Consider the following 24,939-nt stretch of genomic DNA (forward strand, 5'->3'; position numbering starts at 1 on the left):
TAAGTTTGCCGATGACACTAAATTAAGTGGAAGAATGCTAGCTAGAAGTGATAGGTGAAGCCAGCTGGGTGGGAAAGGTAAAGGGCTGAAGAGGAAGGAATCTGATAGAAGAGGAGAGTGGACCACAGGAGAAAGGAAAGGAGGAGGGCACCCGGGGGATATGATAGGCAGGTGAGAAGAGTTAAAAGGCCAGAGTCAGAAATAAAAGAGGGAGGGATTTTATTTTCTCTCTGGAAGGAGAAATCAATATTCAAACCATCAGGTTGGAGGGTACTAAGATGGAATATAAGGTGTTGCTCCTTCACCCTGTGGGTGACCTCATCTTGGCACAAGAGGCGGCCATGGACCGACATGTTGAAATGGGAATGAGAAACAGATTTAAATTATTCAGCCACCGGGATGTTCTGCTTTTGATGGAGTGGAGGTGCTCAACATAATTTACTATGAGTAAGTGTTAGTTTCCTGCACTGGATAAGGTGAATAGTAACAGTCCCAGAACTCAGTATTGAGGTCAATGCATTTTCTTTAGCTACAGTAGTGACTTGCACTTGAGGGGTACAAATTCTTTTGCAAATGACACAGATTTGGCTGCATTGTGAAATCCAAATAAAGATAAATCACAGCAGAATATGAACAGGCTTGTGTAATGAGCAGACACATGGCAAATGAAGTTTAAAGCAGAGAAATCTGAGGTGGTGCCTTTTGATAGGAAGAATTAAGAGAGACAATATAGAATAAACGATTCAGTCCAAAAAGGAGAGGGAGAGAGAGGGAGGGGGTGGAAGAGAGAGGGGGGGGTGGAAGAGAGAGAGAGAGGGGGGTGGGAGAGAGAGAGAGGGGGGTGCGAGAGAGAGAGAGGGGGGTGCGAGAGAGAGAGAGGGGGGTGCGAGAGAGAGAGAGGGGGGTGCGAGAGAGAGAGAGGGGGGTGGGAGAGAGAGAGGGGGTGGGAGAGAGAGAGGGGGGTGGGAGAGAGAGAGAGGGGGTGGGAGAGAGAGAGAGGGGGTGGAAGAGAGAGAGAGAGAGGGTGGAAGAGAGAGAGAGAGAGGGTGGAAGAGAGAGAGAGATCTGGGGGCAGGGGTGCACAAATTATTGAATGTTACAGGCAGCGTGAGTGATGCACCATCAATAACTCACGCTGAGGAAGTGAGATATCGGCTTTTATTGACTGAAGAACAACACTACATCCTGGGAAAATGAGGGAGAGCAGCAGACCACAGTCGCCTTTATACAGGGGTCTGTGGGAGGAGCCACAGGAGCAGTCAGCAGGGTCTGTGGGAGGAGCCACAGGAGCAGTCAGACAGGTATATCTAGTTCACCACAGTGAGAAACTGACCAAGTAATTCTGGGCTTTCTTCTTTGAAGCATAATGTTTAAAGACAAGGAAGTCATGCTGAAACTGGAGTATTGGTCACCTCCATAGTGCAATGATGTGAAAGCATTCGATAGGACCATAAAAGACATAAGGATGGTTCCTGGGGCAAGGATGACATTACAGGGATAGACTAGTGAGCCTGTGACTGCTTACTTTAAAGAAGAATGAAGGGAGATGTGATAGAAGTATTACAAAATGTTGAGGGTTCTAGACAGAGAGGATAACGGGAGGCTGTTCTCATATTTGGAAAGTTTCGGGACTGGAGGCCGCAGATAAAGGAGGAATGTATTAAGAATGACCCAAGTAAGAAATTATTTTACACAGTGTATAGTAGGAATCTGGAATTTATGATCTGCAAATGTGGAGGAAGCGATTTCTGATGTGGCTTTCAAGAGGGAATTAGATAAATGTAGCTTAAAGGAAATGTTTAGAGATTTTGAAGAAGAGGCCAAGGGGTTGGAATTAGTGAATTGCTTGGTAGAGAGCCTCAGATACAGTACAAAGGACCAAATGGCATCCTGCTGTGCTGTAACTCTTCTATGATTCAATTACCTTAATATTGCTTTATATTCACAAACACAACTAAAACAGCATGATTAAATATTAACAAAATACACAGTCAATTTATAATCAATATACAAAATACAGTCAGTGTTTTACTATTGATATGGTAGGAAGCTGATTGTCCTTAGATAATCCACTGGTCAAGGGTATGAAGATGTTTAATCATTTGATGAAGGCACTAGGAAGCAGCCCAATGCCAACATTTTGATCCAGATCTTAGGCCTGAAGAGATAAACTGTGCAGAAATTTTTGATTGCTCATGGTTCAAAGGAAACCCAGGGTATCCAGCGTCTATAATACAGAATGCAGTGGTTTATTTTTCATTTGGCTTTTCTCCATTGTTTTCATGACTGCATTTACTTTGTAGCATGATAATGATATCAGATCTTCTCAGCCTTTATCCTTTCTTTGTCTTTGATTGAAGAATAATTACTAGTCTTCTTCAGTACTGAATTATCTACCTAGGTTTTAAATCCTGTTTGTTATTTAGTAAAACGTTGAGTCATGGACACTTCCTTTTGTCTTTGCCAAACTCCCCCATGACTCTATCAAATGACTGAATCAGTTAATGGCTATACAACAATGACATTTTACTTTTTCTGTTTATGATTATAAGCTGAACTCTTTACTGTGATGTCTGTATTATAATCGATTCCTGATAGTCTTTGCTGAAGGTCAATTTTTGAAAATTACCATGAGAAATCTTTTCTCTTCATGATCAGTAAAGGATGACTCATAGCTTCACTGTCAGCGTATACATTTATCCATGGTAAGCAAATGCACACTAGAGCCTGTAAATTGTTATTAAACTGTGTGCATTGTTCCTTGGGGACTATTAAAAACTGAGAAGCTGAATCACAGTTTTGACTTACTTTCTATCCCCCACTCCTACTCTTCTATTTATATTTTCCTTCTCGCTTTAAGTTAATCAGACTATTTTTCCACCAGTCTCTTGAACAGCAGATGTACCTTACTGTGTTGCATGATGTTAAACTTTACAAGTGAAATCATCCCAGAGCAGTGAAAAACTGGGAAGGAAGGCAAGGAACAAGTGATAACATAGCCAGCGAGTAGGGTTTTGATTCCCATCACTGTAACCTTGTTATCACAATTGCAGGTATTCCATAGGAGGCCAACATGAATAGCAGGTCAGATTGGCCATGATCTGGCCAAATAGCTCTGCTCACAGTTGTAGATACCACTCCCTTTTACTGGGTAGTGTAGGCTGCTCAAACATGGTGGGTGCTGGGTTTTTATTTAGATCATTCCAACTGCATAGTAATTATACTATTTACTATCATCACTTCCTCAGTCGAATATCCTGGTCATTCTGATATAAGACCATAAGACATAGAAGCAGAATTAAGCCATTTCATCCATTGAGTCTGCTCCACCATTCGTTCATTGTTGACTTATTTTCTCTTTCGACCCCATTCTCCAGCTTTCTCCCCCTAACGTTTGATACTTGGCTCTACTCTATTTTGTCTTTTCCCCAATCTAATCCTTTCCCCCAATTAACTTGACCCCTCTGATCTCCTTTCTTTGTTCCAACTTTCTTCACCCAAATGTTCCTCTACATTGTGTTTGACCTCTCCTCCCTTGCTTCTTTCCCTCTGCCAGTATAAATGTTCATTTTTTTATCCTTTCAATCTTTTCCCCAAATCTCTGTGTGGGTATCACCTGAAAGCAGCTTCACAGTAATCTTCATTGTTCAGAGGGTGAAGTTAGAGTTGGGATTGTGGGGCATTCATTGATGTGCAGTAAAACTTGAAGGAACCTTTAGTACAATTGAATATAGCATTTTATACTTTAAGTTTGATTTTCACAGATTTTAAAATTAATGACAGTGGAAAACATATTGCACTTTAGTGGCATTTGTACATCCCTGAGCAAAGGAGATGAATGGACTGAGATCTCTCATCTACCTGGTGCAGCATCAAGACACCCATCATGCATCCTACATTGATTTTAATTTAATTTTATCGTTAAGTGAAATAGGATGATTATAAATTGGGCCATATTTACCTTGCCATTTATTTCACTTTTCTCTGGTAGGCTCTTCAATTTGTGCAGTGGTAATTGCTTCAACATATCTTCAGAGACGTGATTTCTTCTAATGATACTCCAGTTGCAACTTGAATGTAAATGAAGCTGATTTATCAGATATTTCTCTTGTTATGGGTATTTTTTCATTCTGTTGTTAAAATGGATAGTTTCATGCAGGGAGAAGCCAAACATTTCATTTTAAATAAACTTGTTAGCCTGGAAATTCTTCCAAATCAGTGATGCCCAGTGACCTAATTGTTTTTTTTTGTGAGTGAACCGACTCAAGCAAACCTCTCTCATACAAGCCTTTAATAGACTAGGTCTTGTAAATCCTGGATTGAGGTAGGCAACCAGCCTGACTGAATGTTTCAGTAGACAGAGGCCCTGGGTGGGAAATGGTTCAGGGTGTCTGTGTGGTGATGGACTGGGTCGGGGAGAAAGCTGGTGTGATCGAAAAAGCGGGGCTCATCAGTCAAGTTAGAGGTGGGGGGAGGGGGAGTTACAGCCACAAGTAACTCCATTTGTGAGGACCTAGCGGTGAAGAATAAGTTGAGAAATTCAAGGGAATCTGCATATAGGTTATCATAAATACAGGAGTCCACAACCTCACATTCATTACATGGGGCGTTGCAACATAAGCATCAAGCACTTTTCACAGATCACATATACACAACTAGATTTTGCACATATGCTGTACGTATTGGAGTATAAAAGTTGTATTGTTTGCTGTGTAACCAAAACTCTGTAGTCAGCTTTGAGCTTGCTATTTTGCTATGCATGTATCCGATTTAGTAGGAGAATGAAATCTTAAGAATGTAGAAGATAATGGTGTGTTAAATGAGAGGTAGCTAAGAGATGTAGATTAGAACATGATTAAGTCAATGGGTAAAAACAATAGTGGCGGATGTACTTGTGATACGCAACTGTAGACTGATTGGATGTGCTAATGCAACTAAACCAGGAGATTGCTATAACAAATGCTGTGTACAAGGATCAGTGGGCAATCAGTGACTAGCTCAATGACTTCTCAGCTTTGATTTGCAAATTAAAGTTTAATACTTCTTGAAGAATCTTCTGCATCTCCTGGTCGTTTGTGGGGCACGAGAAACCACGACATACGTCATTGGATGATGCTACACCTGCATGGAAACTTCCTTGATTCAGTGAATGAAGCACCTATTTGCAATATACTGCTTACCAAGAATTTCATGGTAAATACTTAGTTGCTTTTAGCCACTTGTTTATTTGTCAAATTTAATCATACTGTGCACCTGGATGGTTGAAAAGTATGGATAAAATTTCCAGGCAATTTTTCTTGCTCTCTGATAAACAGATGATAGTGAATCAGAAGCTTATCCTAGACACTGATTGATTTTGATTTGAGATTTAAGCCAACTCTTAAGTAAAGAACAATCCATAAAACAAGAGCATATTTCAAGTCAAGTTAAGACAAGCTTAATATTATATGCACAAGTACGGTCAATGAAAAACTTGTTTGCAGCTGCATCACAGACTCGTAGATCCATGCAAAACACAAAATTTATATTTGATAGTTCAAAGATTAGCTTCATTTGTCACATTATATTGAATTAGAGTGAATGCATTGTTTGCATCAACAACCAACGCAGTCCAAAGATGTGGTGGGGGCAGCTCACTAGTGTTGCCATGCTTCCAGACCCATAGAACACTACAGCACAGGAAACAGGCCATTTGGCCTTCTAGTCTCTGCAAAAAAACTTTATTCTGCTCGTCCCATTAACCTGCACCCAGTCCATAATCCTCCAGACATCTGCCATCCATGTATCTATCCCATTTATTCTTAAAACTTAAGAGTGAGCCCACATTTACCACATCAGATGGCAGCTCGTTCCATACTCCCACCACTCTGAGTGAAGAAGTTCCCCCCAATGTTTCCCCCTAACCTTTCCCCTTTCACCCTAAAGCCATGTCCTCTCATATTTATCTCTCCTAATCTAAGTGGAAAGAGCTTACTCGCATTTACTCTGTCTATACCCCTCATAATTTTGTAAACCTCTATCAAATCCCCCCTCATTTTTCTACACTCCAAGGAATAAAGTCCTAACCTGTTCAATCTTTCCCTGTAACTCAACTCCTGAAGACCCAACAACATCCTAGTAAATCTTCTCTGCACTCTTTCAATCTTACTGATATCCTTCCTATAGTTAGGTGACCAGAACTGCATACACTACTCCAAATTTGGCCTCACCAATGTCTTATACAACCTCACCATAACATCCCATCTCCTATACTCAATACTTTGATTTATGAATGCCAGGATGCCAAAAGCCTTCTTTACAACCCTTTCTACCTGTGACACCACTTTCAGGGAATTATATATCTGAACTCCCAGATCCCTTTGTTCCTCTGCACTCCCAGATCCCTTTGTTCCTCTGCACTCCTCAGTGTCCTACCATTTACTGTGTATGTTCTACCTTGATTTGTCCTTCCAAAATGCAACACCTCACACTTGTCTGCATTAAGTTCCATCTGCCATTTTCTGACCCATTTTTCCAGTTGGTCCAGATCCCTCTGCAAGCTTTGAAAGCCTTCCTCACTGTCCACAACACCTCCAATCTTAGTGTCATCAGTAAACTTGCTGATCCAATTTACCACATTATCATCTAGATCATTGATATAGACAACAAACAACAATGGTCCCAGCACAGATCCCTGAGGCACACCACTAGTCACAGGCCTCCAGTCTGAGAAGCAATCATCCACTACCACTCTTTGTCTTCTCTCACACAGCCAATTTCGAATCCAGTTTACAACCTCTCCATGGATACCTAGTGTCTGAACCTTCTGAACTAACCTCCCATGTGGGAATTGTCAAAGGCCTTACTGAAGTCCATGTAGACAACATCCACAGCCTTTCCTTCATCTACTTTCTTGGTAACCTCGAAAAACTCTACAAGATTCGTTAAACATGATCTACCACACACAAAGCCATGTTGACAACCCTTAATCAGCCTTTGGCTGTCCAAATACTTATATATCCAATCTCTCAGAACACCTTCCAATAATCTACCTACTACTGATGTCAGGCTCACCGGCCTGTAATTACCTGGTTTACTTTTGGAGCATTTTTTAAACAATGGAACAACATGAGCTACCCTCCAATCCTCCAGCACCGCACCAGTGGCTAAGGACATTTTAAATATTTCTGCCAGGACCCCTGCAATTTCTACACCAGTTTCTCTCAAGGTCCAAGGAAATATCATGTCATGCCTATGAGATTTATCTACCTTTATTCGCTGTAAGGCAGCAAGCACCTCATCCTCTTTAATCTCTATATGTTTCATGACACTACTGCTTGTTTCTCTTCCTTGTATATACGCTATGCCAGTTTCCTGAGTAAATACTGATTTCTGGTACCAACAGAGAAGAAGTAAACTGTGCAAGACAAGGTAAAAGTGCAAAAACAATGAGAACCAAATCCATGGTGGTGGTCTGACATGTTCCATTGTGAAGGTAAGATGAGGGTTGTGTGGGTCCATTCAATAATCGTTAACCTGGGTCACTGTGGCTGCCATAGCGTTACACTTACTGCTTCTCTGTGGATTGTCATCTTGTCTTGGTGGAGAAGCTTGTGTGGTCCTGAGATCCCGAGAGCGATGCCGTCTGGAGCTATGCTCCTGGTAGGGTCACCCACGGCGGTAAGGTCGAGGGTGAGGTCCCTGACAAAGAACAATCCAACCAAGACCTCAACGGTGGAACAGGCGGACAAAGTTACTTTGCACTCAATGGCTGTGAAGGCGGATGAAGGCTGCAACAAATTCAACTCCAATCATCGTGGTTTCCATGCCATTGGAATCAGTTGGTTGATTTGTGAAGTATCCTGTGCTTCTTGGAGTGCAACATCAAGTACACGTTAAACAAATACACGCACAGGTGTCTTCGCTTTGTGGAAACGGAACAAAGACCATCATCCTCAACCTCGAGGGATAGCCATGATGACAACACTTACCACTTCATTACCATGCCCCCTGTTGTGCCAACAACCTGGGTTCAATTCTGCCTCTGCTGTAAGGAATTTTTACGTTGTCCCTGTGTCCATGTGGGTTTCCTCCTGGCGTTCCGGTTTCTTCCTATATTCCAAAGTCAGGTGAATAGGTCACATGGGTGTACTTGGGCAGTGCAGGCCCATTGAGCCTGAAGAATCATATCACTAAATACGTAAATAAAAAGAGTTACCTGTGCATAAACTAACAACCAGAACCTTTGTTGTTCTGGAAATGAGTCTATTTCTGATGCTACTTTGACGTTAGTTGACTGCCATTATGAACTGATAGAAAATAAATGAAAATTACAATGCCAAACAGCAGTATGACAATGTGATATTATCTTTTTCACTAATGATTACCTTACCATGATGAAGAAGAAAGTGTATTACTGAAAGCTTATTAGGAACATGAATCAGGTGTTTGGTCAGAAACACTGGTCAGGTGTGTGGGTGAAGCCTGGGTTAGGGACAACAATGAGCATACAGCCAAAGATGGGGATCAGCAACATGGGTAGATCTGCAGCTAGAGCTAAGGTTTGAGGCCAGGCCAGGGATCTGGTGATTAGGTGAGAAGTAAGGAGGAAGATAATTGCCATATGCTTTTGTACCTGAGCCTTCAGATGCACGTGTTTGTGTGTGTGTCTGTGATGTGCTTACTTGTGCATGCACATGCAAACAAGTACACATTGAGATGAGTGACACTTGTACAGGAGCCAACTACTGTGACATCTTGATTTTCCTTACCATTGATTAATATCTTGGTCAGTGAATTCTTTATAATACTGCTGTGCAATGGTTTTGCACATTACAAGAAGTCCTGCACAATCACCACTCCACAATATGAGGTTTAGAACCTTGAATGCCAGGAATCGCAATAACAATCACAGCAACCACTGTCCAAACTCAGTTGCTTTGACATCAACAGTGCCACTTCGAGTGAGACATATTGGGTAGGAAATGACCTGCTTAAAGATCAAGATGGTGAGTACAACTTCGTATGGAGGGGCAAAACAAAAGAAAAATGCCATCTTCATTGAGTAAGCTTTGCTATCAAGGATAAGCATTCCAGTTTCCTCTTTAGGCAGTTGAGGGAGCAATCCTCAATGATGACACCACAATTGTAGGCCGTATCTTTGGTAATGATGAGTCGAAGTACAGAGAGGAAATTAAGAACCTGGCGGCATGGTGCGAAGACAATAACCTATCCCTCAACATTAGCAAGATGAAGGAATTGGTTGTTGACTTCAGAAGGAGTAGCGGACCGCACGACCCCATCTACATCGGTGGTGCGCAGGTAGAATAGGTCAAAAGCTTTAAGTTCCTCAGTGTGAATATCACAAATGACCTAACTTGGTCTAACCAAGCACAGTCCACTGCCAAGAAGGCCCACTAGCGCCTTTACTTCCTGAGAAAGCTGAAGAAATTTGGCCTGTCCCCTAAAACCCTCATTAATTTTTATAGGTGCATTGTAGAAAACATTCTCCTAGGGTGCATCACAATCTGGTATGTCAGTTGTCCTGTCCAATACTGAAAGAAGCTGCAGAAGATCGTGAGCACAGCCCAGCACATCACACAAACCAATCTTCCATCCTCGGACTCACTTTACGCCGCATGCTGTCGGAGCAGTGCTGCCAGGATAATCAAGGACACGACCCACCCAACCAACACACTTTTTGTCCCTCTTCCCTCCGGGAGAAGGTTCAGGAGCTTGAAGATTCGTACAGCCAGATTTGGGAGCAGCTTCTTTTCAACTGTGATAAGACTGCTGAACAGATCCTGACCCGGATCTGGGCCGTACCTTCCAAATATCCGGACCTGACTTGCACTACCTTACTTTCCCTTTTCTATTTTCTAATTATGATTTATAATTTAAATTTTTATTATATTTACTTTGATTTGTACTCCAGGGAACACGAAGCGCAGAATCAAATATCGCTGTGATGATTGTATGCTCTAGTATCAATTGTTTGGTGACAATAAAGTAAAGTAAATTAATCCATCTCATAAACTATCCACTCACCTGTCCCTATTTCCAGCACTATCTGTGGAAGAAACCAGAGTTTCCACATTGACCTCCTCAGAACCAGTAAAACCAGAGTAGAAAGTCATCCTCCTTGATCCTGAGGGACCACCAGAGAACATTAGTGGAAGACAACACTTACCACAAGTTCAAACTCATTCTTGCCAATCAATGACAAGAATTTCCCCAAAGGGAATTGTTTGCTGAAATAGAAGCTGTTGCTACAACAACTTGGGGAGTGCCCTTAGGTGCTCTTACTCTGCCTTGCTCTAATAATATGTAGCACTAGTAAAGCAGATAACTGAAGATCTCATATTTGATCTCCCTATCAGTACACCTCCCTCGACTTGAGGAAATTGCAGAATAATTCTTGCTGCTTGGTAGTACTCATTGTCAATTGAGAATTTTCACTTCGTTTCACCTCCTACAGTAGATTCTGCAATGATCACTCAAAGAGAAGGCAGTCTTTTCCATGGCCCACATTATGCATTCCTTCAGGTTCATTAACACAACTAGCCCAATCAGCTCCTTAGAAATCCAACTGCACATCTTCTGAGTGACTGTTACAAACCTACCTCCCTGTATATATTTTCCACGTGGAGGGAACAAATGGAAATGAAAGGGAAAGTTCCCTTTTTCAAGATTTATTGAATCTGTGCTCCAAGTCGCATTTGTTGAAAGTTAGTCCAAAACCATGGGCAAATAAATTCAATGCTGTTACCACTGACAAATACTTGATTAAATGTTCCAAAGATTTTGTTGACCACAGATATATGACAACATTAGTACTGAGCGTTGCTGAAGGCACAACAAGGCAGGAATTTAGAAAGGGTGGCGAGGAAGGTCCAGGGATGGACAAGTTTGTCATATCGAATCAAATTACCCACTCCCTACATCTCCCTTTCCCAGGACCGGTCCCAAGATATGGAATGACACACCATGCCAGCAGCTGAGGTGCTTCCTCATCTCCCACTGGCTCCAAAAACAGATACAGGCCTGAGACACCTGATAAGGCTACTTGGTTCCAAGCAACTACTCTATGAGTCATCAAAGAATATCTCCCTCACCTTTCTTGTATACCCCTCCCACTTTCCTGCCATAGATTCCCCTATATCAACCCCCTTCTCCCATTTTGCTGGGCTGACCTACTCTCCGAAACCTGACATTCTTGAACCCATTGTCTAGAAGTTTCTCTTGGCCAATTTCTCATAGAGGGCCAATCTCTCTTCTGCACAATCTTGCATCCTTTGGTGAGGTCAAAATGAGGCCAAAATGGCCAATCATTCATCTGCCTAGTTTGCTCCTGCCCTGCCCGCTGCATTCCTGGAATATAATGTGGTTCTCAATTCCAGTAATTGCTGGGCCTGAACTGCAGTGGGCTTCCAGTGATTGCTAAGGTCTGGTCTGGGGGAAGAAGGGAGCACAAAGATGGGACCTGGAGATGTCAGGATACACCAAGAGCATTCCAGTAGGGACAGTTAAAGTTTGCAGGTGCAAGAACTGTAGAGGTTGAGAGTTGTGGGAGGTGGAGAGGGGCTGGTCTGGGGAGGTGGTAGAGGAGAGCGTGAGTTTACTGGTTAGTAAGGGGTAGATCTAGCTTGATTCTCCTGTCACTACACTGGCCCCTTTACTCGACCGCTTCCCTTGTCTTTTTGCAATGTTGCTGCCCTCTCTGTGCTCTCTGTCCCAATGTCCCTCAACCCCAAGGTATTGGGTTTCCCTCCCTCTACAACTACTTGAGGTGCTGAGTCCCTCCAGTGGTTTATGCCCTGCTCCAGGTTCCAGTAATTGCAGCATCCTCTGTGCCTCATGCTGGGCCTCATTTTGGGCTCTGTCATACTTCTGACAGTAGGCCATTGCCCAAGGCTCGAGATTTTTGGTGGGGGGATCAAAGTCCCGTCAGTTTGCCAAGCACCGACAACAGAGGAGAGTCCCACACTGTCGGCAACTCCGTCAATGCCTTCAGAATCAGAGATAAAGAGACAGAAACTTTGCATGGTGCTCTCCACGTGGATCTGACCAAGTGGTATGGAGACTGGGAAATGTGCATGGAACTCCTGCTGTGTTTCTAACTGAGCAATATGGAAATGGGAACTGTGCGTGGAACTCCTGGTGTGGTCTGGCCCAAGATTACAGATACAGGAGCTGCACATACTGCTCCTGGAGCAGTCTGACCAATATGATAGTCACAACAGCTTAATGACATAATTCCCACATCCAGCTCTTTCATGATTCAACCCATGTTTGACAATCCCACCTATCTGCTGGGATGTGTTCAGACCCTGAGAGATTCTGGAGATATTCAGCTTCCCTATTTTCAGTAGGTGTCTGAAGAACTAGGGAGACTTCATGCTGAGAGCAATAGCTTGTCTGGGTACCAACTAGATTTTGATTGCTCTGGCTTCTAATTGTCAACACTGGAATATTTTGGATCATTACAAGGTCATTCTCATTGGCAGCAAGAATTGAAGCCCACAAATTCATAGAAAGCCTGAGGGACCAGATCATTAAGATGCTGAATAATTAAACCAAATATATCTCTGCACGATGCTCCGTCTCATCTGACCCAGAGATATAGAGACTGGAACTCTGCACAATTTCTCGGAAACGAAGATTTGGGATTGATCTGAGAGCTGACATTGAGTCAAGTTTTACAAGGGAAGGGTTAAAATACCAGGATATATAAATGCAGAACTGGATAATATTGGAGTAATGGGAGGCTGGTTTACAATGGATTGCTCTATTGGCTTGGGATTGATCTGTGAGCTGACATTGATTCAAGTCTTACAAGGGGATGGTTAAAAATAGCAGGAAATATAAATGCAGAGCTGGGTAATATTGGAGTAATGGGAGGCTGGTTTATATTGGATTGCTGTCTACTGGTGAAGGAAGGCTGGGTAGAATTTCTGGTCTCAGGATGTGGTGAACCTTTGTAAAGTTCAAACCCAGTGGGCTGTTGGAAGTAGTACCATACCAAGTCTAAAATATCTCTGAGTTGTCCAGTAGACTAAAAGATTCAATGTCTTCATTTGGCACATTCCAAATTGTCAACCAGGAGCTCTTTCGTAGGCTTCCTTATGGGGTAGGAGCAGCCTAATGGCAGAATGTATCACCATAGAGCTCAGCAAAGGCTGGCTTGTCAGAGTTGGCTGGTTAATCAATTAAGGTGTGTTGGGTGTTTCTGTACTGGGAGGAATTAATACTCTGGATGAGTGGCAGAGGGTGAGTCATAATGGGTCATTATTGCAGAGACTGGAGGTGGAGTTGGTAGGGGAGAGTGAACAGTCTCTTAAATGTCCCTAATGTATCTACTTCTACCACCATCTCTGGCAGTACATTCCATGCACCCACTATTCTCTGTGTAAGAATACTATCTCTCACATCCCTCCTCTCATTTTCCTCTGATCACCTCAGAATTATGCCCTCTTGTTTTAGCTATTTTGGCCCGGGTAAAAAGTCACTCATTGTCTACTCTATCTATGCCTCATTATCATCTTATACCCTTCTATCAAGTCACCTTTCATCCTACTTTGCTCCAAAGAGAAAAGGTCAAGCTTGCTCAGCCTATCCTCTGTAATTCAGGTGGTATCCTGGCAAATCACTTCTGCACCCTCTCCAAAGATTCCACATCCTTTCTATAATGAGGTGACCGAAGCTGACCACAATACTCCAAGTGTGTTCTAATTAGAATTTTATAGATCTGCAGTATTATTTTGCGGATCTTAAACTTAATTCCCTGACTGAATAAGTCCAACACAGCATATGCCTTCTTAACCACCCTGTCAACTTGTGCTACAACTTTGAGGGATCTATGGACATGAACCCCAAGATCTGTCTCTTCCTCCACACTGTTAAGAATCCTGCCATTATTTCTATATTCTGTCTTCAAGCTTGACCTTCTAAATTGCAACATTTCACATGTTTCTGGATTGAAATCCATCTGCCACTTCTGAGCCCAGCTCTGCATCTTCTCAATGCCTTATTGTAACTTACACCAAGCTTCTACACCGTCCATAACACCACCAATTTTGTGTCATCTGAAAACTTACTAACCTATCCTTCCATTTCATTATCCAAGTCATTTATAAAAATCATGAAAAGCAGGTGTCCCAGAACAGAGCCCTGTGGAATACCACTGGTCGCTGACTTCCAGGCAGAATACACTCCATTTGCTACCACATTCTGCCTTCTATGGGCAAGCTAATTCTGACTCCACGTGGCCAAGTCTCCCTGGATCCCATGCTATCTGACTTTCTCAATGAGCCTACCAGAGGGAACCTTGTTGAACATGTATACTGCACCCACTGCTCTAACTTCATAAATTTGTTTTATCATTTCCTCAAACAATTCAATCAGGCTCGTGAGGCCTGAACTGCCCTTTACAAAGCCATGCTGACTACCCTAATCTGACTATGCTTCTCTAAATGCTCGTATACCCTGCTCTAAGAAATATCTTCAATACTTTTCCTACCACTGATCAATACTTCCCAGGATTATCACTATTACCTTTCTTGAACAAAGGAATAACATTTGTCACCCTCCAATCTTCTGGTATTACTCCTGTGGCCAGTAAGGATGCAAAGATCATCGCCAAAGACACAGCAATCTCTTACCTCACTTACCTGGGATATATCCTATCTGGCCCTGTGGACTTATCTATCCTAATGTTTTCTATAACTTCCAGCACACCTTCTTTCACAATGTTCCAGCACATTTCCAGAAATATTCTCTGGAATTATAATTTTGAAATATAATTCCAAAAATTCAACCAGATCCTTTACGTGCACCTGACATAATTTCCTGCAGTAGACTCATGTTTGGTCATGTAATTTCACATGCAAAACTCTCTGGCAAAGAAATTAGGCCGTAATTGTCCATGGTATGTCTCATGCCATCCCTCTCCCCAAAATCCTTAGTTTTGATCAGCTCTTTAATTGCTGATCCTCTTTCCCTATGATTTAGGCACTGCCTCAGCTTTCTGATACTACGAAGTTATTTTATGAATGAATATCAGGTTCCAATTACAGCAAAGATTGTCTATATGCATTAATGTAAAATCATTGAAAGAACGAAATGGTATCTTGTAAAATGGATAATACAAGAGTATCCTTGAAAATGGTTACATTATTATACTTTGTCTTCTACATTTATGCACATCATTGAATGTTGTGACAAAAAGTAATAATTATATATTTATTTTAGATGTGATAATTAAATATAGTCACTGCAAGTTTGAGTATATTTGGAATGTAACAAATACAATATTCCTCTGACCATTTCTTATATGACTTAGATAAGTTAAAAGGAACAAACTTCTTTTTCATTCTTACACTTATGGTCTGTCTCTTTGGAATTTACAGGATGTGCACTTAAACTACTCATTTGAAAGTTTGTAAATTGTTGCAAATATATATGTCTGATTTTGTAGTCAGGCCAAGTTTACACATTTCTGACAATGATCTAACTGCCAGTAAACTTTCCCGTACAAACAAGCTGGAGGAACTCAGCAGGTTGGGCAGCATCTGTTGAAATGTGCAGTCAACGTTTTGGGCTGAGACCCTTCATCAGGACTGAAGAAGCAGGGGGCAGGGGCACTATAAAGAAGGTGGGGGGAGGGTGGAAGATACCAGGTGAAAAACCTATCAGAGGAAAGATTAAGGGGTGGGGGAGGGGAAGCAGGGAGGGGATAGGCAGGAGAGGTGAAGAAGGAATGTAAGGGGAAAGCACTATGGGTAGTAGAAAAAGGCAGAATCATGAGAGAGGTGATAGGCAGCTAGAAAAGGCGGCAGAGTGGAAGTGGGATGGGAGAAGGGAGAGGGAGGGAATTACCGGAAGTTGGAGAATTCAATGTTCATACCAAGGGGCTGGAGACTACGCAGATGGTATATGACGTGTTGCTCCTCCAACCTGAGTTTGGCCCCATCATGGCAGTAGAGGAGGCCATGTATGGACATATCCGAATGGGAATGTGAAGCAGAGTTGAAGTGGGTGGCAACCGGGAGATCCTGTCTGTTGTGGCGGATGGAGTGGAGGTGCTCGACAAAGCGGTCCCCCAATCTGCGTCGGGTCTCGCCGACGTAGAGGAGGCTGCACCGGGAGCACCGGATGCAATAGATTACCCCAAAAGACTCACAAGTGAAGTGTTGCCTCACCTGGAAGGATTGTTTGGGGCCCTGAATGGTGGTAAGAGAGGGGTTGTAGGAACAGGTGTAGCACTTACGCGGAGGGAACAATCCTTCTCTACCCCTCTCTGCTTTTCGCAGGGATCATTCCCTCCGTGACTGCCTGGTCCACACGTCCTTCCCCACAGATCTCCCACCTGGTTCTTATCCCCACTTCACTTGAGAGTCTGTTGGGGTCATCTATTGCACCTGGTGCGGCCTCCTCTTCATTGGGGAGACCTGACACATATCAGGGGATTGCTTCGTCGAGCACCTCCACTCCATCCGCCACAACAGACAGGATCTCCCGGTTGCCACCCACTTCAACTCTGCTTCACATTCCCATTCGGATATGTCCATACATGGCCTCCTCTACTGCCATGGTGAGGCCAAACTCAGGTTGGAGGAGCAACGCCTCATATACCATCTGGGTAGTCTCCAGCCCCTTGGTATGAACATCAAATTCTCCAACTTACAGTAATTCCCTCCCCCTCTCTTCCCCATCCCACTTTCACTCTACCTCCTCTTCTAGCTGCCTATCACCTCTCTCATGATTCTGCCTTCTACTACCTATAGTGCTTTCCTCTTACATTCCTTCTTCACCTCTCCTGCCTATCCTCCCCCACCCCTTGATCTTTCCTCTGATAGGTTTTTCACCTGGCACGTTCCACCCTCCCCCCACCTCCTTTATAGTGCCCCTGCCTCCTCCTTCTTCAGTCCTGACGAAGGGTCTCGGCCTGAAACGTTGACTGCTCATTTCAATGGATGCTGACCAGCCAGCTGAGTTCATCCAGCTTGTTTGTACGTGTTGATATGACCACAGCATCTGCAGTGTACTTTGTGTTCAGTAAACTTTCCTTCTTCCTAACACACTCATATCCCCACAAATATTATATTCTGTAATAACTTCTATACCCTCCCTTCTATGTGGAGAAGTGCACAGTATTTATCTGTTGCTCAAAAACCTTTGCAAGGGTGGAAACATGCAATCGATTTATTTGTAGATGTTCACTATGTTCCTCAACTATTTACTTTACCTACCTTGCCGCACCTGGAAAATAATGAGGTAATGACATTCATAAAAATATTTCTAATTTCACTCAACTACATTCCTCATACATCATAACAAAGACTACACAGTACCTCTGAAAGTTTCTGTTTATCCATAGATATTTATTCTCTTGTTAAAAACTTGAAAAAATATTTTTAATAAAGCAATTTCCAGTATCTGTCAATTCTAAAATAGCTTTAGCTGTGTACTTGGATATCTTAGAAATTAAGCAAAATATGAACACCGAAGTGTGTAGAAATTTATAGAAAAGGTGTGATTGCATGGAGGACTATTTTTTAAAGCGATGGAAAATGCACTGAATATACAGACAAATACCAAATAGCTATATATAGATATTAAAACAGCATCAGCTTCAACGGAATGTGGAAGGCTGAAGACTATGAAGGAACTTGTACTATGTTGGAATTTATCAGGAAAACAATATATGTTGCTTTTCTTGCATAACTTTAACAAAATATTTTTTTATAATTCCCTTCATGTAAATAGTTGCTTCATGCAGCAAACCATGAGACCAGTGGAAAATTGCTACTCAAACTATTTGCATGAAAGTGTATTTGGAATGCCTTAATATGCTGTTCCACTCACTATCGCAGAGACATATATATTTGGTCATTATCAGTCTCTTATCCTCAGCTCTGTTCTGAATTAAATGGAACTGAATGCACAGATGGGAGTACAACAAGCAACCAGATACATGTGATACAGGTATATAGCACATAACTAGTATCTTCAGCCCACCATTTTGGCACATCTACATTAATACAATTTTCTCACTTTAGATCTGTATTCTTGCATACCTTGTCTCTTTAAATTTCTGTCTCAATGGTTCCTAAACAAACCGATCCTACCTGATTCCAGCACCTAATCTGGCAACATGTTTCTTGGTCATGCACTAAAATTCCCCTGGCATTATTACAAATGTGCTTCCATGGTGATCTGAACAATACACTGTGCAGTATATTTCCTTAGCTAGCATCAGTAAAAGGCAAATTAACTGATTTGATTCACTGATTGTGTAAAACCATTTGTGCAAATTGGCTGGCAGACTTTCCACATTACTATTTTGACCATACTTTAAAAATACTTTTGTTGTTGTAAATCAAACATAAATGTACTAAAAATGACTTCTCTTTTTGTCTTCCCACATAAATTCAACAATGAGGAGATTCAGTATATTCCATAAAGACATATTCTTTCATACCTGCTCTGCCATATTAAGTACATCTTGTTTGCATTGTTTTCCCCAAACAACAATGTAGTTCAATGCCAACCCCACCCTGTATACTCAGAAAAAAAACAACAGTTTAAATTTATGCACAGTTCAGAAACTCCTTCAACCCCCCCCAATGCTAATTTAAATTAATTTTCAAAGAATAAAGGCGAGTTTGACAAAAACACTGATGAACTGGTATGAGCTGGAATATCTGTGAGTCATTTGGGAGAGGTATTGTAATGAGGTTCAGCTAATTGAGCAAGCTTTTATCTTCACTTCTGCTCCACCTGTTAATTGGAGTGCTGCATCATTACTCAATTTTCAAGTAACACTCACATCTGTTCGGTAGGAAAGAAGAACCATTTAGAGTCAGGGTAGCTCAGCTCAGCCTGTGTTATAAATCTAGCAATACTACCAATCTATCAACTGGCTGATGCCCATGAACAGCTATCTCTTGGGTCATTCCTAAGGCCTGTTGAAAACATACCAGTGGTCTTTTTTTAGTTTTTTTTTATTACAAACATACTATAGAAATTTCTGAATATCAGACAAAGTGTCTGTCAATTCAGCAACAAACATGGTTCACATTCCGGTACTCACAGGCGCCAAGCTGTTAAACATAGAACAGTACAACACAGGAAGAGGCCATCCTGCCCACAATGTTGTGCCGAAGCAGCTAAAAATACCGAAACTGATCCCTCCTACCTAAACCATGTTCACATCCTTCTATCTTCCTTACATCCATGTGGCTATCAAAACATGTCTTAAAAGCCTATAATGTATTTGCCCCTACCAGCAGGTGGTGCATTCCAAGCATCCACCACTCTCAGAGTAAAAAGCTTACCCCTCACATCCCTCTTGAACCTACCCCCCTCTCACCTTCAATGCATGCCCTCTGGTAGTAGACATTTCGACCCTGGGAGAAAGAAATGCCCTGTCTACTCTATCTATGCTTCTCATGATCTTGTAAACCTTTATCAGATCTCCTCTCAGACTCTGAATTCCAGAGAAAACAACCCAAGTTTATCTAGCCTCTCATGATAGCACATGTCCTCTAAACCAGGCAGCACCCTGTTAAACCTCTTCTGCACCCTCTCCAAAGCCTCCACATCCTTCCTATAGCAGGGCGACCAGAACTGTACAGAATACTCCAGATGTGGCCTAAACAGAGTTTTATAAAGTCGCAACATAACCTCTGAACTTTTGAACTCAATGCCTCGACTAATAAAAGCAAGCATTCCATACGCCTTCTTAACAATCTTATCAACCTGTGTTGCCATTCTCAAGGAACTATGAACTTGGATCCCAAGATCTCGCTGCTGTTCGGTGTTTAGATTAGATTTCAAATCTCTGAGTCAGAGAATTGTGATTTCAAGTCCTACACAAAATGCTTTAGCATATAAGCAAGGCTAGCATTTTACTGCAGAACAGAGGTTAGTACAGACCTGCCTCCCCAGATTAGTTCAGAAGAAAGATGGTATTTTGATTCTGCTGTAAAGATCCTCTGAGATTATTGGTTCATCAATCTATAAATCAAAATCAGATTTCTCCCCGAGAAAACATGGATTTACTCTGAATGTGTGGTTTCATCCTACATGCCAAAGATATGCAGGTTGGTCAGCTTTACTGGATATTGTAAATTGCCTTTTGTGTGAGGGTGGGGTGTGAGAATCTGGAGGTAGGTTGTTGATGAGAAAGTGGGGAGAATAAATGAGCTGGAGTAGGTTTATTGTTAAAAAGTTGGGGAGCAGGGGAGAGATTGAAGGACAGAGCAGACTTCTTGAGCTCAGCTTCCCTGCTGGATTTTTTTGTATGCAATATTCTTTTGCAATATTTGGTAACAATCTGAAATCTGAGGTGAAATACATCTGGAACCATGTGGGAAATGGTCAATGACTCAGATATTGACAAGATGACAACAAATGTAATGTCATTTTCCAGTATATATCTGCCCTTTCAGCCTCTGCCCATTTGTAACAAATGCCATGCACTACTGCTTATTCGAGATTAAATCTCACTATATTCCACTAAAATACGAGATATATAAACATAATCAACCTATATATTTACAGTTCCCTCTGATAGACACTTATGCTTGGTTAGCCTATGAAGTAAAAAATATTCCAGGAATAAGACATTTACTGTGCGTTTGTGATGCAGCTGCAAAGGCAAAGCTAAGGGATGCCTACTTATTTATTGAAACCTTTTCAACGCATGACTTTCTCTCAAAAAGATGAAACTTTTAGATTAAACATGTTGTCAAAACAAAGGAGAATTGCACTTCTTAGCAACGTCAGGTCTTTGCTAGCTAATGATCAGAAAAGCAGTTGCTAAGATATTCCAGTAAAAATGTTAAATCATTTCTCTACTTGCTGATTACACAGAATCGTGAAAAATGAGCCTCCTCCTTTAGTTCAGAAGCCAACAAGCTGAAATCATTATCTAAAGTGAAAGCTATCTGCCAATTAATCAGCAGCTAGAATATTTCAAGAGGCATACACACTTTCTTTTAAGTTTCAGCATAATGAAAGCATTTGATCAATATTAAATCTAAAGAGTATTACCATTTCATTTATTTTAAAATTTTGTAATGAATGTCGAATTTCTCAACACACTTTAACCCTAAGAAGTTTTCAAGGCCCTGTGAAGTTTTGAGTAATATACTCATGAAACCAATGGAACCATACACTGCATGATTCATTTCAAAGGATAAACTAGCCAAAAAGTATCAGCTTCTAAATTATTCTGATATAAGTGCAAACTTTCATCCTCCACATCCTAATTTTAGAGCCATAGAGTCATAGAAAATTACAGCACAGAAACAAGCCCTTTGGCCCATTTACTATAGTCCATGCCAAACCATTTAAACTTCCTACTCCCATCAACTTGGACAATAGCCCTCCATACCCCTACCATCCATGTAACCATCCAAGCTTCTCTTAAATATTGAAATTGAGCTTACATGCACCATTTACACTGGCAATTCGTTCAACAGTCTCACTTCTCTGAGTGAAGACGTTTCCCCTCATGTTCCCCTTAAACTCTTCACCTCTCACCCGTAACCCATGACCTCTAGCCATAGTCCCACCCAACCTCAGTGAAAAAAGTCTGCTTGCATTTACACTATCTATACCCCTCAGAATATTCTATACCTCTACCAAATCTCCCCCCAATCTTCTACGTTCCAAGGAATAAAATCAATAGTTATCAATAGGTTTCAAAGGTACATTTAATGTCAGAGAAATTTATACAATATGCATCCTGAAATGCTTTTTCTTTGTAACCATCCATGAAAACAGAGGAGTGCCCCAAAGAATGAATGACAGTTAAATGTTAGAACTCCAAAGTCCCCCCAGCTCCCCTCCCTTCTGTGCATAAGCAGCAGCAAGCACCAATCTCCCCTCCCCCCAACAGCAAAAGAAAGCATCAGCACCCACCACCGAGCATTCAAGCATGAGAAAAGCAATAGCAAAGACACAGACTTGCAGTTACCCCAAAGACTACTTGTTCATCCAGTTTACTACATCCCACAGGCACTCTCTCTCCCTAATAAGGGAGAAAGAGATGTCTCCGTTTCACGAGAGGGGAAACATAACAAACAACTCGCTGGCTTACAATGTTAAAAGTCCATTGCATTGCATTTTCCAAGCTCTGTGCCCGAAGATCTCAGGTCTCTGGGCACACAGCCAGAGATCTCCTGTCTCCCACGACACATCGGTCTCCTGCAGGCACTGACCTCCGATCCCCATCTCCACAACCACGAAATCTCGGTCCTCTGAAGGCAAGTGGAGCTCTTAGGTTGAGCCCTTGGTGTGCCGAATAACGGCCAGTCATGAAACCCCGAGAGCGGGTCCCATTCCCACAAGGAACCATAGTCAGAGTGTAACTCCAGGTTAGGGTCTTCAAAAGAACCCTGAAAGGGAAAAATAGAGATATTAAAGATGGAAATAGAGTTGTTTCTGAAGATGCAAGCAAAGGAGTCACCGTTTGATGCCATTAATCCTCCTAAGCTCCATTTAATGTCAGAGAAATGTATATAATATACATCCTGAAAGTCCTAACCTATTCAATCTTTCCTTATAACTCAGGTCCTGCAGACACAGCAACATCCTCGTAAATGTTCTCTATACTCCTACAACCTTATTCACTTCTTTCCTGTAGGTAGGTGACCAAAACTGCACACAATACTCCAAATTAGGCCTCAGCAATGTCTTATGCAACTTCAACATCTCATCTCCTGTACTCAATTCTTTGACTTATGAAGCCCAACATACCAAAAACTTTCTTTCCAATCCTATCTACCTGTGATGCCACTTTCAACATTTATAGATCTGTGTTCCAGATCTCTTTGTTCTACCACCCTTCTCAGTGTCCTACCATTCACTGTGAATGGTAGGGCGCGATTTTCTTACCACACATACTTTTTAAAATTTTGTTATTTGTGAGCCTTGCATTTTAAATAATGTGAGTAACAAATAAGCTAGATGTTATATCCAACATAGTTTTTACTCTTCGGTCTTTTCAAAGAATATATATCAATGTCATAGTTCTAGTAGAAAACCTAAACTACAGATGACAGATGCGTCAATATGAGTTGTTTCATAAAATTAAGTCATGATTTTTGCTATTTTCTAACTTTCTACAATGATGCAGCCCTAGCGGAATAGCAACCTAGATGATTTTAAAAAAAATTGGAACTGACTTTAAAAAAATTAACAGAATATGCTGAAAATGTATTGCAGCCTGACGGCAGAGGTGAGAGAATAATATTTTAAATGATGAGTTGTCTAACTTGGGTACTCCTGTAAAGAAGTTCCTACTTCAAAGTTCAAAATAAATATAGTCTGCAACAAACTGCAAATGCAAGAGAAAAAAAAAACCTAATAATAATAAATTAATAAATAAGCAATAAATATCAATAACATGAAATGAAAAGTCCTTTGAGTCCATAGTTGTGGGAACAGTTCAGTGCTAGGGCAAGTGAAGTTGTGTTGTTATCCCCCTCTTGTTCAAGAACCTGATGGTTGAGAGGTAATAACAGTTCCTGAACCTGGTGGCGTGGGTCCTGATGCTTCTGTACCTTCTTCCTCATGGCAGCAATGAGAAGAGAGCATGGTCTGAGTGGTGGAGGTCCTTGATGATGGATGCTGCTTTTCTGCGACCGTGCTCCATGTAGGTGTGATCAGTGGTGGGAAGGGTTTTACCTCTGATGGACTGGGACTTAGAAACTCAATTTCAAGAAATAAGATAGTATTAGAAAATAGAACAGCATAGCATAGTACAGGGCCTTCTGCCCATGATGATAAGCCCACCCCACAATCAATCTACACCTTAACTCCAACACAGTCCATAACTCCCCATTTATTTTTTTACATCCAATCCATCTAAATGTCTCTATTGTATCAGCATCTGCCAGCACCTCTGGCAGTGCATTGCAGGCACATGCTATTCTCTGTGTAAGAACACTACCTATTCTATCTCCCCTAAACATTCTTCCATGCACCTTAAACACATCTCCTCTGGTACTGGCCTTTGCTGCCCTGATAACAAGGCTCTGGCTGATGGTATTGATGTTGGTATTTCACGTACAGTGACAATAAAATGTGTGCCTTGCAAACTGTTCATACAGATCAAGTGCAGTTCAGGTAAACAATAAAGTGCAAAATCATAAGGAGGTAGATTGTGAGAGCAAGAGTCCACCTTATCTTACAAGAGGTCTGTTCAAGACTCCGATTACAATGGGGAAGAAGCTGTCAATGAGCCTGTTGGTACATGCTTTCAGGCGTTTGTTATTTCTGCCTAATGGAAGAAGAGAGAAAAGAGAATATACAGAGTAGGTGGGGCCTTTGACTGTGCTTTACTGAGGCAGCAAGAAGTATAGATCAGATCCACAGAAGTTCTTGTGGTGTGCTAAGATGTATCTATCTATATCTCTTATTATCTTATACACCTTTATCAAGTCACTTCTTGTTCTCCTTCACTCCAATGAGAAAAGCTCTAGCTTGCTCTACTTTTCCTCATCAGAAGTTCTCTAATCCAAACAGTATCCTGGCAAATCTCTTCTACATCCTCTCTAAAGCTTCTACATCAACTGGGCTGCATCCATCACTTTCTGTAGACTTTTCCATTCCTGGGCATTAGCATTTTCATACCAGGCTGTGATGCAACCCGTTAGGATACTCGTCACTGTGTATCTATACAAATTTGTCAAAGTTTCTGGTGACATTCCAAATCTACTGAAACTTCTAAGAAGTTAAAGCTACTGACCCTCCCTACCTCCAATCCCCTCCTGGACCTCCGGTTTCTTCTTCCTATAGTTGAAAATCAGTTATGGATTTTGCTGACGTTGAGTAAGAGGTTGTTGTTATAGCACCAACCAGATTTTCAATCTCCCACATATGTGCCAATTCAATATCACCTTCAATTCAGCCAAAAACAGTGGTGTCATCAGCAGTTATAAGTATGGC

General features: G+C 41.6%; 1 protein-coding gene across 2 annotated transcripts in view; it reads right to left on the minus strand.

Moving 5' to 3' along the window:
- The window catches only part of LOC140730495 (clathrin heavy chain linker domain-containing protein 1-like), a 408,057-nt gene that overhangs the window by 298,623 nt on the left and 84,495 nt on the right, over positions 1-24,939 (minus strand). Inside the window, exon 12 of one of the 2 annotated variants that reach the window (XM_073051012.1) lies at positions 21,885-22,385. The exons of the other annotated variant lie outside the window; for it this stretch is intronic. The gene's annotated coding sequence lies outside the window, so the exon portion shown is untranslated. Of the gene's footprint in view, positions 1-21,884; positions 22,386-24,939 lie in introns of those variants that run through there. 2 annotated transcript variants of the gene reach the window in all.

The sequence above is a fragment of the Hemitrygon akajei genome, chromosome 7, assembly GCF_048418815.1.
Source record: "Hemitrygon akajei chromosome 7, sHemAka1.3, whole genome shotgun sequence".
Lineage (NCBI taxonomy): Eukaryota > Metazoa > Chordata > Chondrichthyes > Myliobatiformes > Dasyatidae > Hemitrygon > Hemitrygon akajei.